Here is an 11420-nt window from a genome sequence, read left to right on the forward strand (position 1 = left end):
TGGAGGGCAGAGACCACCATTTGAAGGTAGTCTATTGTGAAGAACCATACACAGACAGATAAATGACAGAGAATCTGTTCGAAAACAGAGAAAAACCAAGCACAAATGATAGACAATCTACCCAAGAACAAGAAAGGTTGAAGCAGTAGTTGTCTGACATTGTTCCTGTTCCTGAAAACTTCCTCAGTGATGCAAGGGCATCAGAGACAAAAAGCATTAATGCATGGATGCTCCTAGCTTTCCCATGTCCTCTCCCCACCTCTCCCAATCACCTTCCCCCTCTCTGTACTTCAAGGGAGTTTGCTAACTAGTTTCTTTGCTAACAAGTTTTCTTTCAGATTGAAAGCATAGGTAAAACTCTGGCTAGATGCAAGGAAACTGGGAAGAATCCTTGCTTGTATAAGAAAGGAGGAAAAAGAACCAGAGAACATGGACCACGGTAGAAAAAATTCTAGGAGCACTGAATGTCAGGAAGGGTCTTAGAGGTAGTTTATGGAAACGAAAGATTCTGGAGAGGTCTGAAGGTCAAGTGTATTGGAAAGGGGATTTGTTAAAAATGTCACTACAGTTTCCAAATTAGGTTATTTTAAATCATCTTCAAAAGACCTGAGAAGATATTGTTTTTATTTAATATATTTTGGATGCTAGACTGTGCTGGTATAGAAATGACTGGAAACTGAGACACAAAACATGAGAACCCTAGATTTATATGGATTAAGCCTACATTAAATTTTCCATTTTTAAAGCAAAGCTGTGTCAATTCCCATATCTTGTTTCTGAATCCTTCTTTATATACCTTAAGAATTATAAGGTTGAATCCCAACTTTATCTCATTTAGCATACCATCTCTGCTCCTTTTGCTAATACTATAGGGCTAGGTACCCTCGTTATCATTTCAGAGAGAAAGATGGTAGCCCTGAGGTTCTATTCAGAATGGAGAAATATGCAATTTGACTATTTTTTCCGTAGCTCAACCTCCTTCTGATTTAGATGGAGTTTTAATATGTGTTGAAAGTAAATATATAGAAATCGTAAATAGTAAAACAAGTATTATAACTTTTTTTCTGGCTTTTAGTTCCCATTCTTCTAACATACTGGCTCACCTCCCCACCTTCCACCCCCTCTTACTCATGCTATTCAATGTTCCCTAAACTTAATGATATCAAGTTCACTGCCATTTAAGTATTTCTTCATTCAATAGCTGGTGAAATTGTCATTGGTATGCAAACTGGTCTCAGACAAGGAACATTACTCTTTAATCTCCTAATTTTAATTGGTATGCCATCATGCAGACTGGGGCTGCTAATGGCCTAGTTTGTAGATTAAGACCAGCAGACCTGAACTGCAGTATGCCATTAGTTACAAATAAAAAGAGGGAAAACACTGAACAATGATAAAAGAGGCCATTCCAAATCACAGAGAAGATGATTCTTCCTCATCTTCTCCAAGGTTCGTGACCCTATTTCAATGTCCATTTGTAACAGGATTCAGATTAGTGTTTTCTGCTTGGTCAGATAATTTCAGAACAGTTGGTAAATTGAAATGATTTGCTGTGTATACATCAATGTTATTGGCTGGCCCAGAATATGTTGCTGAACAATTTGCTCGCAAATGACATTGTTTCAACTGAAAGAACTGTTTCTTTCACTAGAAAATATTTTAAATGATAGGAATCTCCTGCTATTTAAGGAAAGCATATTTTTCTTGAATGAAATTAACTGTCGTTATTACTTCTAGTGTCTTTTCACTCTCCAATAGTAGTCTAATATAGTATTCCCTCACTTATCGCAGGTATTACATTCTAGACCCCCCTGTAAAGTAGGAACCTTATATTTATTCTACACTCGTAAACCTACGTAACTTTAACAACATACATATACAGTACCGCGAAATCCCACAATATAGCAAAAAATCCATGATAAATAATTAAATATAATATTTTTTTAAATCCCATGATACAGTGAGGCCGCGATAAGTGAACCGTGATATAGAGAGGGACTACTGTACATATTCATCTTTCACAGAGTTCACACATATATCTGTCTCCGGTGAAGAAAAAAAAGTTCCAAGTAAAAAAAGAAATTTAGGTTTAGATAACTAGATAGATAATTGGCATATAAATAGATACAAAAATAGATACACATATACATACATAGCTACAGATAGATGATTACATAGATAAATAGGTGATAGATAGATAGATTGCCCTGGCTGGTATAGCTCAGTGGATTGAGCGTCGGCCTGCGAGCTAAGTGTCGCTGGTTCGATCTTCCAGTCAGGGTACATCAGAGAAGGAAAACTCTGACTCCAAAAAAAAAAAACCTCCGCTGCCTTGCGGCATACCTCTTCAGGGGAAAGGCTAAGGGAGTAAACCCCGACAGAAAATCCGGAGCCGGAGTCCCTAAGGCGGTTTGACGTTGTAGTCAACACCGGCAACTCCTGCGGCGCACCTGAAGCCAAGCTGTATTGACTCCGTCTTTCCCTTGGACCCTTCAGCTGCGAAGAGAGGGGGGGTCTGCTGCATGGGCAACAGCAGACCCTCCATATTACCCTGCCCAGGCTCTGTAGCTTCAGCGTCATCGCAAGATGTCGATTCAACACTGGAGGAGACAGATACCGTGTCACTCCCGAGTCGGACTGCACAGCCATTCTCGGCGGTGCAGATAGACTCTTAAGAAGCTACACCATCGTCTCTCGAGACGGACGGCTGCCGACGACGACGACGACGACGACGAGATAGATAGATTGATAGATAGATAGGTAGAGACAGAATGAAACAGTAGAATAGCCTAATTAAGCAGTTAGTCTCTTCACCTCCCAGAAGGACCAAATAAGAACCACTGCCAAGAGTAAGAGTAGACCAGAAAAGGAGGTCGTGTTACTCTGAAAACAAAACAAAGGAAATTAAGTATAACATATCAATACTTCTGGGGTTATGTCCCCTAAAAAAGTACAGTAAAGTTAGTACCTGTGTGACCTTATTTGGACATAGGACCTTTGTAAATAATCAAGTTATGAGGAGATCCCTAGGATGGATCCTTACCTAATATGACCGGTGTCCTTACAAAGAAGAAAAATTTGGACCCCGAGATAGACAGGCACCTCAGGAAGATGCTGTGAAAACACACACAGAAAAGGCAGCCATGTGGCTGAGTGACACATCTACAAGCTGAGGAACACCAAGGGCTGTCAGCAAACACCAGACACTAGAAGACGCAAGGACAGATTTTCCCCGAGACCCTTCAGAGGCATTTGGCCCTGCTGACACCTTGATCTTGGGCTTCCAGCCTCCAGCACCGTGAAACAGTACGTTGGTTTTTAGAGCCACTTAATTTGTGGTCATTTGCTACAGCATCCTTAGCAAACTAAAAGCACTCCTCTCTTGATTCTGTTCTGATTTTCCTACTGCCATTACTCTAGCCTATCTGTGCTTTACAGTGAGTCAGAGAAACAACAGAAAGGAACTAATGTTTCTTGAGATCTTTCATCAACCATATTATTTATTCCTTAACCCTGAGGTCACCTGTTATCACTGCAGCTCTCAGACATTGAGTGTCTTGCCTAAGGAGACCCAGCTAGAAAAGAATAGAGCTGGGATTTAAGCCAATGCCCAAGAATGCTACCACACGGAGCATTCTACCATATCACACTATTTCTAACAACTGTTCAGGGTAAGACAAAACACACGTATTTCTGGTCTCTGGCAAATAACTATCATTTCAAAGTCAGTGTTGCATAGGATATGTGGACTGGAACACTCTGGTGACTGAAGAGAAAGGTAAGTGTACGAATTGGTAGGTGAGTGGATGAGAGCTGTGGGGTTCAGAATGAGCCACCCCAAGATGTGCCTCGGTAGGACTTAAATTATTATGAATTGAAAGCCAGTTACAGCTTCGAACTCGACAGAACCTTCTGCCCCTTCAGTAATAATCTCTTTTTGGCCCACCTTATATTGAGGCAAACTTTTATTCACTAAACATCTGTTCTTCTTATCAACCTGCAATGCACCCCAAGGTGCATTACCTCATTCTTAGCTCAGAATGTCTTATGTCCTTAAAGCCCCCTTTCTGCCTCTGTGCCTCACCTGCATGTATGGTCTCTGAGTCTCTCGTGTAGGAGGGTTCCCATACATATGCAGGTATTAAATTTGTTTAATTTTTCCTGTTATTCTACCTCACGTCTATTTGATTATTAAACCAGCCAGAAGAACCTTGAGAGTAGAGGGAAGTTAGCTCCTCCCCCACAAAGGGTTCTCAAAGTCCTCCTCCTCCTTGCCCTCTGAGTTCTGGGCACTGGGCACTAACCCCTCTGGGCTGCAGAAAGGCACAGTAAGAGCACAACTCTCCCTCTGCTACAAAAATTATGATACTCTTCACTCTCCTCCAGAGACCCAGTTTGCCAATGGGGGTGGGGGAGTGGGGGAGGTATCTTTGCAGGGATTGCCCTCTAATCAGATATCCTAGCTCATTTTCAGAGCTGGCACTATAAATAGAGCAGGGTGCCCAGAGACCGTCCCCTAAGTGCACAAAGGAGCCAAAGGCATCCGGGCACTGCAGAGGTGGTATGGGAGGAGGCCAGGAATCACATTACTTTCCTTTGTCAGACGTGAGAAGCTTCCCACCGGAAAAGAGCTGTGTGGGGGGTGGGGGGGGTGCTGCTGGTCCCCATCACAGGAGGGTATTTGAGGCAGTCCAAGTGCCCTGGGGACCACAAGAGAGTAAGGGTTTTGCTGGGTCCCCTCTTTCATTTTCACAGTCACAGTGATTGAAAATCAGCATCAGCATTGGGAACCTGTTGGGATGGTTTGTTGTTTGGTTATGTGGCAATGGTAATACAGTATTCCCTCACTTATCGCAGGTATTACGTTCTACCCCCACCCCCATGATAGGTGAAAATCCACGAAGTAGGAACCTTACATTTATTTTAGTATTTATATATTTTTAAGGTTTTATAAACCCTTCCCACTCCCTTATTAACCTTTTCCACACTTTTATAAACACTACTTATGTTCTTAAATATATTCTGCACTCTTAAACCTGCGTAACTTTAACAACATACGTATACAGTACCGCAAAATCCCGCGATATAGCAAAAACTCTGCAATAAATAATTAAATATAATATTTTAAAAAATCCTGCGATACAGTGAGGCCGCAATAAGTGAACCATGATATAGAGCGGGACTACTGTAACCTTATGTCTCAGAGACACTCCCAAAACAATGGGTGCTAGCACAACAAAAACAATTAACTTTCATATAAGGGAAATAATAGTAACTTCTTAAACAATAATAATAATAACCATCATATAGTTCATGACTGTTACACATCAAGCCCTGAAGTCAGTGATTTTGCAAGCATTCAACCACTGACTCTTCCCAGCAATACAGTAAAGCAGTTGTTATCACCCCCATTTTATAGACCAGGAAACAGAGGCTCAAAGAGAACAAATTAATTTGCTCAAGAGCAAACCGAAAATGGCAAAGCCAGGATGCAACCCAGGTTTATGTGATCCGAAAGTTCATGTTTCTTTCCTACGACTGAAAAGCTAAGCTTTGGATGAGGAGCTTCAGATAAAGGAAGGGTCACGGGGGCTGACTGGCTGAGCAGGAGCTCCCTATTCTGGTCCACATGTTGCAGGCTCGTTGGTCTCAGGGGATGAATCCGAGCTGGGCAGGTGAGAAGAGAGAAGCACTAACCTGAGTCATGAGCAGAAGAGCCTTCTTCATTTTTCAAATCTTTCTCCTAAATAGAAGGGAAGGAAAAATAATTGTGAACAGAGTAGAGAGGAGAGGGGACAAGTTTGCAGGCACTTTGAACACACGGATAGATATGAAAAATGCGACCAACACATTTCTCTCTTTATCCTCAAAAGAAATTCATTCTTGAACTACTTGTTCATTCTAGGAGCAGCCAGAGTTGCAGCATTTTTCTTTCCCTCTGATTATGACCTAAGAGATTTACATGGACCCATGATTAAGAATACATTTCTATTTCTTAACAACTAGAAAGTCTGCAACTAGTTGATGTTAAAGAAAATTACTGGCATCTTGCAAGAATACCTCACAGTTTTTAAAATCCTTTCACAGACAAAGACTCGTTTGTTTCTGTGCGTGTCTTCTGTCTACCATTCACCAGAATTTATGCTCCATGTAAGCAGGAGTTTGTTAGTCCTTATTGTTGTCTTTATTTTTATATCAAATCTGTTAAGTCCGAAGCAAGTGTTCTGTAAATTCAATTGAATTTGATCCTCATGGCGACTCTGGGAAGGGACGGGCAAGTAGTAAGTAGCACAACTACCAGGCTGTGAGAAAACGGAGGCTCAGAGAAGTAAAGGAAGCCTCTCACCCAAGGTCTCTTCTCATATAGATCTTCTCATACACATTGCGATCCTTCTTCCATCCTTGTTGTTGAACTTTTCCAGGAGAAGGTTCTCATATCTACATTCTCATAGCTCATATCTAAGCCCTCGCTGTTGGCTTTCTCCAAGTTTCAAAGTATTATAACAAGGACAGGAGAAGTATTTGTAATGATAATCTTGTAATATTTCACAGGCAGTTGATTTTTCTTTCCTTTTCTTTAATGAAAGCAACAAACACAGCACAGAGTGAAGTGTAAACTCTCACTTCCATTTTTCATCCAGGTATCCCAGAGCAACAGTTCTGGTTTCCAGTTCTTCCTTTACTAAATTAAACCACAGCCCCTAGGTTTTTCAGACTCAGCAGAAGCACCCGTGCCATAGCCTGGCATAAAAGTGGTGAAAGGCCTGTCATCAAGGGAGCACAATCATCATGGACTGAGGCAAAAGGGATCCCTTCAAAAATTCAACTTCATGTGGAGCACCTATGATCTTCGTATTATTCAAATAAGAGAATTTTATGAGTTTTAGGGCCCTCAAAATAGAAGTTTATTTCTTGGTCAAATAAAGTCTATTTGGATGTTCCCAATCAGCATGCCATGGAGTCCCTCAGGATTCCACACACACACACATCACTTCTACTCATGTTCCAATAGCCAAAACTTGGTGACACAGCCCTACCCGTTAGCAAGGGAGCCTGGGAAACAATCTATATGCCCCAGAGGAAAAGAAAGTAGGCTCGGGCCGATCTTAAACCACATGGCTGTGGGTGGGGAGGGTACTCTCTATCCTAAGATTGAGTTCTTGCCAAATTGGCAGGGTAGAGATAGTAGTCGATTTATTAGATTTGAAGAAATAAGTAAGTGTGTCATCCCTCACACTCCTGGGCTTTTGGAAAAAAGATGCTATGTGCTACTGCCTTTATTTCATAATTTCATATTTCACATTTTCTACACACTTCTTCCTTTATTTCATGATTTATCAACCTTGGAAGAAGCTACATCAACTCCTTGCTGTGAAGGATGAAGAGTCTGGTTCACACACACCGCTTTCCACCTCCCTCCCTGCTTCAGCTCCCTCAATGAATTTTGTTGATTACATTTTTAAATTCCTTTCTTTTATGACTTGAAATATGATAAACTATTCCCCAGATTTTCAACTACAGCCAGTATCTGTGGACTTCTTGCTATGATGTGTGAGAAAATCACTCCCTTTACTTACTCCTTTTCTCACCTTTCTTTCCCTTCTTGATCTTTCTTTCTTGGTTGCTATTGTTATTTTAAACTATCATTATAACTTTTACATTCTGTTCTATAACTCTAATCTCAAGTGTACCAAGCTTTCCCTCCATATTAATGCACAAAGCATCCACATTATTATGCTTATGAAATTATTATTTGATGTAGAACCAAATAGCATAGTTCCAAGCATGGAGAAGAAAAGCTAACCCTATGCTACCAAAGCATTGTTGGTAAAGAGAAATTTTTTTCACATCTAACTTTCAAACAATGCTTCTCAAACTTGAATCTGCATACAAGTCACTCCAGAACTTTCTTAAAATGCAGTTGGTCTCAGTGAGGCCCAAGACTGTGCCTTTAACGAGCTCCCAGGTGACGTTAGTGGTGCTGGTCCACGAATCACACTCTGGATGTCAAGCGGCAAACAGACTCTCTCTTCGTTCCTTTTCAACTTCCATCGAGTCTTCTGGGTCATAATGAACCATTAGTATTTTAAAATCTATTTTCTTTTTAATTCCTATTTCCATCATTGTTAAGGCTCCTGTTTAGGAAATTCCATATGATGTCTGACTGTCCTCCATTTTCATTTCCCTCCAAAAGAATATTAATCCCTTACCCAGGGGACTTCTTAAGTCAACAGTATCCTTTGAGATTTTTAGTTGAAAGCTTTTTTACTTTGCTATTTTAGTGCTCTTCTGATCAACTCATATCCACCTCCCTTACACATTCTCCTTTATTTACTTCCTGCCTTGAGCTCCAAAACTCAAAGATTACAACCTAGGTCCAATCAAGTGTCCAGAAAGTTTCTGAAACATCTTCATCAGCCAAGTCAACTGCCTCCAAATAACAATCTCCTCCAAAATATATCAAGTTGAGGCTTCATCCTTGACATTGGGTAATTAGACCTGATCCCTTGAAAGTGTGACTCACTCCCTTTCCAAGAATACAGCTCAGTTCCTTACCCAGAAAAGTCATTATAAAGTTGTTTTCTTCATCCCTGTGACACTAACAAATGGCACTGGGGAGAAAGGATCATCTAGTCATTTTAAAAAGTCTCTCTGAAAAGTTCTAATTCATTCTCATGTCACAAACTAAAATGTGAAGAGAAATGTGATAATAAATTCAATCTAATGAGAAAATATTGTTATGAGAAAGAAAAAAAGCATGCAGTTAATCCATTTTTAAATAATCCTAAAGTAATGCTGAGGTGCACCCTAGATTCCATATCTTGAAATATGACTAGTCATTTTTTCTTTATCCCACAAACCCTGATTATACAAAGGCAATTATGAGAAAAAGTGTAATAAAACAGCAGGTGATGCTGAAAGGAATTCAAAAACTGCCTAAGGGGAGAAAAAGAATTCATTCATTGTTAAGCAGCCCTAAACACTATACTTTAAAAAGAGTAGTGAATATTAATATTAAATATTTAGAAACTCAGGGCGTGTTGAATAAAGATCTCCTCCCCCTCCTCCGCTTTACAGTTTGGGAAAACCAAGTCAGCGATCCTCACTTGCCATCGACTTCTGTAGGATTTAACCCCAGAAGGGCACTCACAGCGCAATCTGATTTAGAAGTGCAATTAGAAACCCTTCTTTTACTTAGCTGAGTCACCTGTTGTCTCATGGCACACTTCTGAAATTAAATGCATTAATTTTTTTTTTAATTGAGTCAAGGAGAGGCCCATCTGCAGTGCAATCACGGTAAATTATATTATTAAGTGTCAGAAGCTCCAAGACACACAAAATAAAATAAATATGTAGAAAAGACTAACAATGCCCTGGGCAAAGAGCTGGAGAGCATTGATCCTATTACTACTGAAACCATTACCAGCACTAGGAAATAAAGGCCAAGGCACAGACTGCAAATATTTTTTTCCCAGCAGATAATTTTTTCCAGTGAGAAAGGAAAGACACTAAAAAATAAAATTGCTGGTTGGCTATTTGATGTGATCCTGACGTAAGTACTTAACTTTTTAAACTGCATTTTAAAAATCCATTGGGAATCTTTTATAAGGCTATACATTGTCACCAGGTGACTGTTGGCTTCACGAAACTCTCCTAATGAAGCAAAGCACTCACCCCCTTGCTTCCCATATCCTGCGTGTATCAATAAACACATCCTCCAGAATTAGCGTTTACTAGGGTCCAGGGTTCACCCTTAACTTTGGGAAAGTTCTATGATAAGCTCCTGCCCAAGCATTCATGATTGGGAATGTGAAAACTCCCAAGTTTATGGAACTCACAGGGATCACTGGCCCTTTGCACCTAAGGGAGCACAATGGGGACTGCAAGAGAAATCTCATACGTTATAAGAGCAGTCAACAAGCTGAAGAATACAGGAGCAAGGGCAGGGAGGTTAATAAGAAGGGAAAAGCACTCAGGCATTGAGCACAAAAAAGGACTAGTCAGAATATAAAGGGATGAAAGCCCCAAGGAAAATGCAAGGGAGGATTCGGCCCATCAAGTTCAAAGAAGATGTCCCAGGCACAGGGGGTGGCAACAGCTGAATGCATTCAAGAGACATCTTGGGCACATGGGGACTGTGAAATAATACATCAACCTATTCTGCTTCTATTGCTTCAAAATGACTTCTGTTCCGTCTTTTGGTTCAGTGACTTCTGAGATCTCAATAAAGCACAGAACTCTAGCTTTTACATCAAGAATTTCTCTGTACATCTGCATGTCCACAGTGATTCAGGCCAGGAGTTGGGACATGGTAGTATGCATGCCAGATCCAGCCTGCTGCCTGTTTTTGTAAATAAAACTGTTTTGGAACACAGCCATTCCTGTGTATTTAACTACTGTTTCTACAACAGAAACTATAAGGTCCACAATGCTTAAAATACTTACTACATAGCTCTTTACAAAAAGTATTTTGTTGGTACATATTGAGAGCAGACTCCTCAGCTCCCAAAACACTGTAACTGACCTTTGGATAGCACAGTGCGACTCTGGAGTGGGCCCATCACTGCTAGTCCAAAGAGGTTTTAAGACATAGTATCTGCTGATAACATTTGACCAACTCTGCACAGTGAGACGGTAGCACATAAAGCTAAAGAGCACAGGCCTTGGACTTGGCAAGCTGGGTTCAAACCCTGACTCTGCCTCTCACTCGCTATGTGACTTTGGGAATGTCACTTACCATTTCTATGCCTCTGTTTGTATGCCACCACTACCCTGTGTCATCCCTTTCCTTTGATACAGCCAGACCCGGTGACTTGTTTCTAATGAATAGAACATGGACACGTGATAGGATGTCACTTCTGAGATTGGGTTACACAGAGACGGAAATGTCTTTCTGTTCCCTTTGGCTTACTCTGATGGAAGCCCACTGCCAAGCTGAGAGATACGGTACAGAGAGGTGCATATGGCAGGCCTGTGGCCAACCCAGCAAGATCCTGAGATTAGGCATGGAAGGTGCATAGGTCCCCATGGTGAAGAGTTTGGGTTTATACACAAAGTCATGAGGGAACACTGGAGTGCACTAAGCAGGGTATCAGTGATTGACATGGATTTTCAGACACTCTGGCCACATTAAGGAGACTGTAGAAAAGGAACAATACTAGTGTCACAGAGCATAGTTAGCAGGCCTTTGCAGTGACCCTGGAACAAAAGGATGAAGATCTGGACCAAAAGAAATGGCAGTGAGGGTGGAGAGAAGCTGAAAGATCTGAAAGATAGGTAAGACCAGCATGTGTGGGGGGGTGGAAGGGATGGGCAGTGTAGTTAGGATTGCATTAGGTGTCACATAATGGGAACCCACTGTGATGGATCAACAAAAGAAGGGTTTTTTTTTTCACATTACAGAAGTCTGGGTGCAGACT

This window comes from Furipterus horrens, unplaced genomic scaffold (genome assembly GCF_987537825.1).
Source record: "Furipterus horrens unplaced genomic scaffold, mFurHor1.1.pri manual_scaffold_2, whole genome shotgun sequence".
NCBI lineage: Eukaryota > Metazoa > Chordata > Mammalia > Chiroptera > Furipteridae > Furipterus > Furipterus horrens.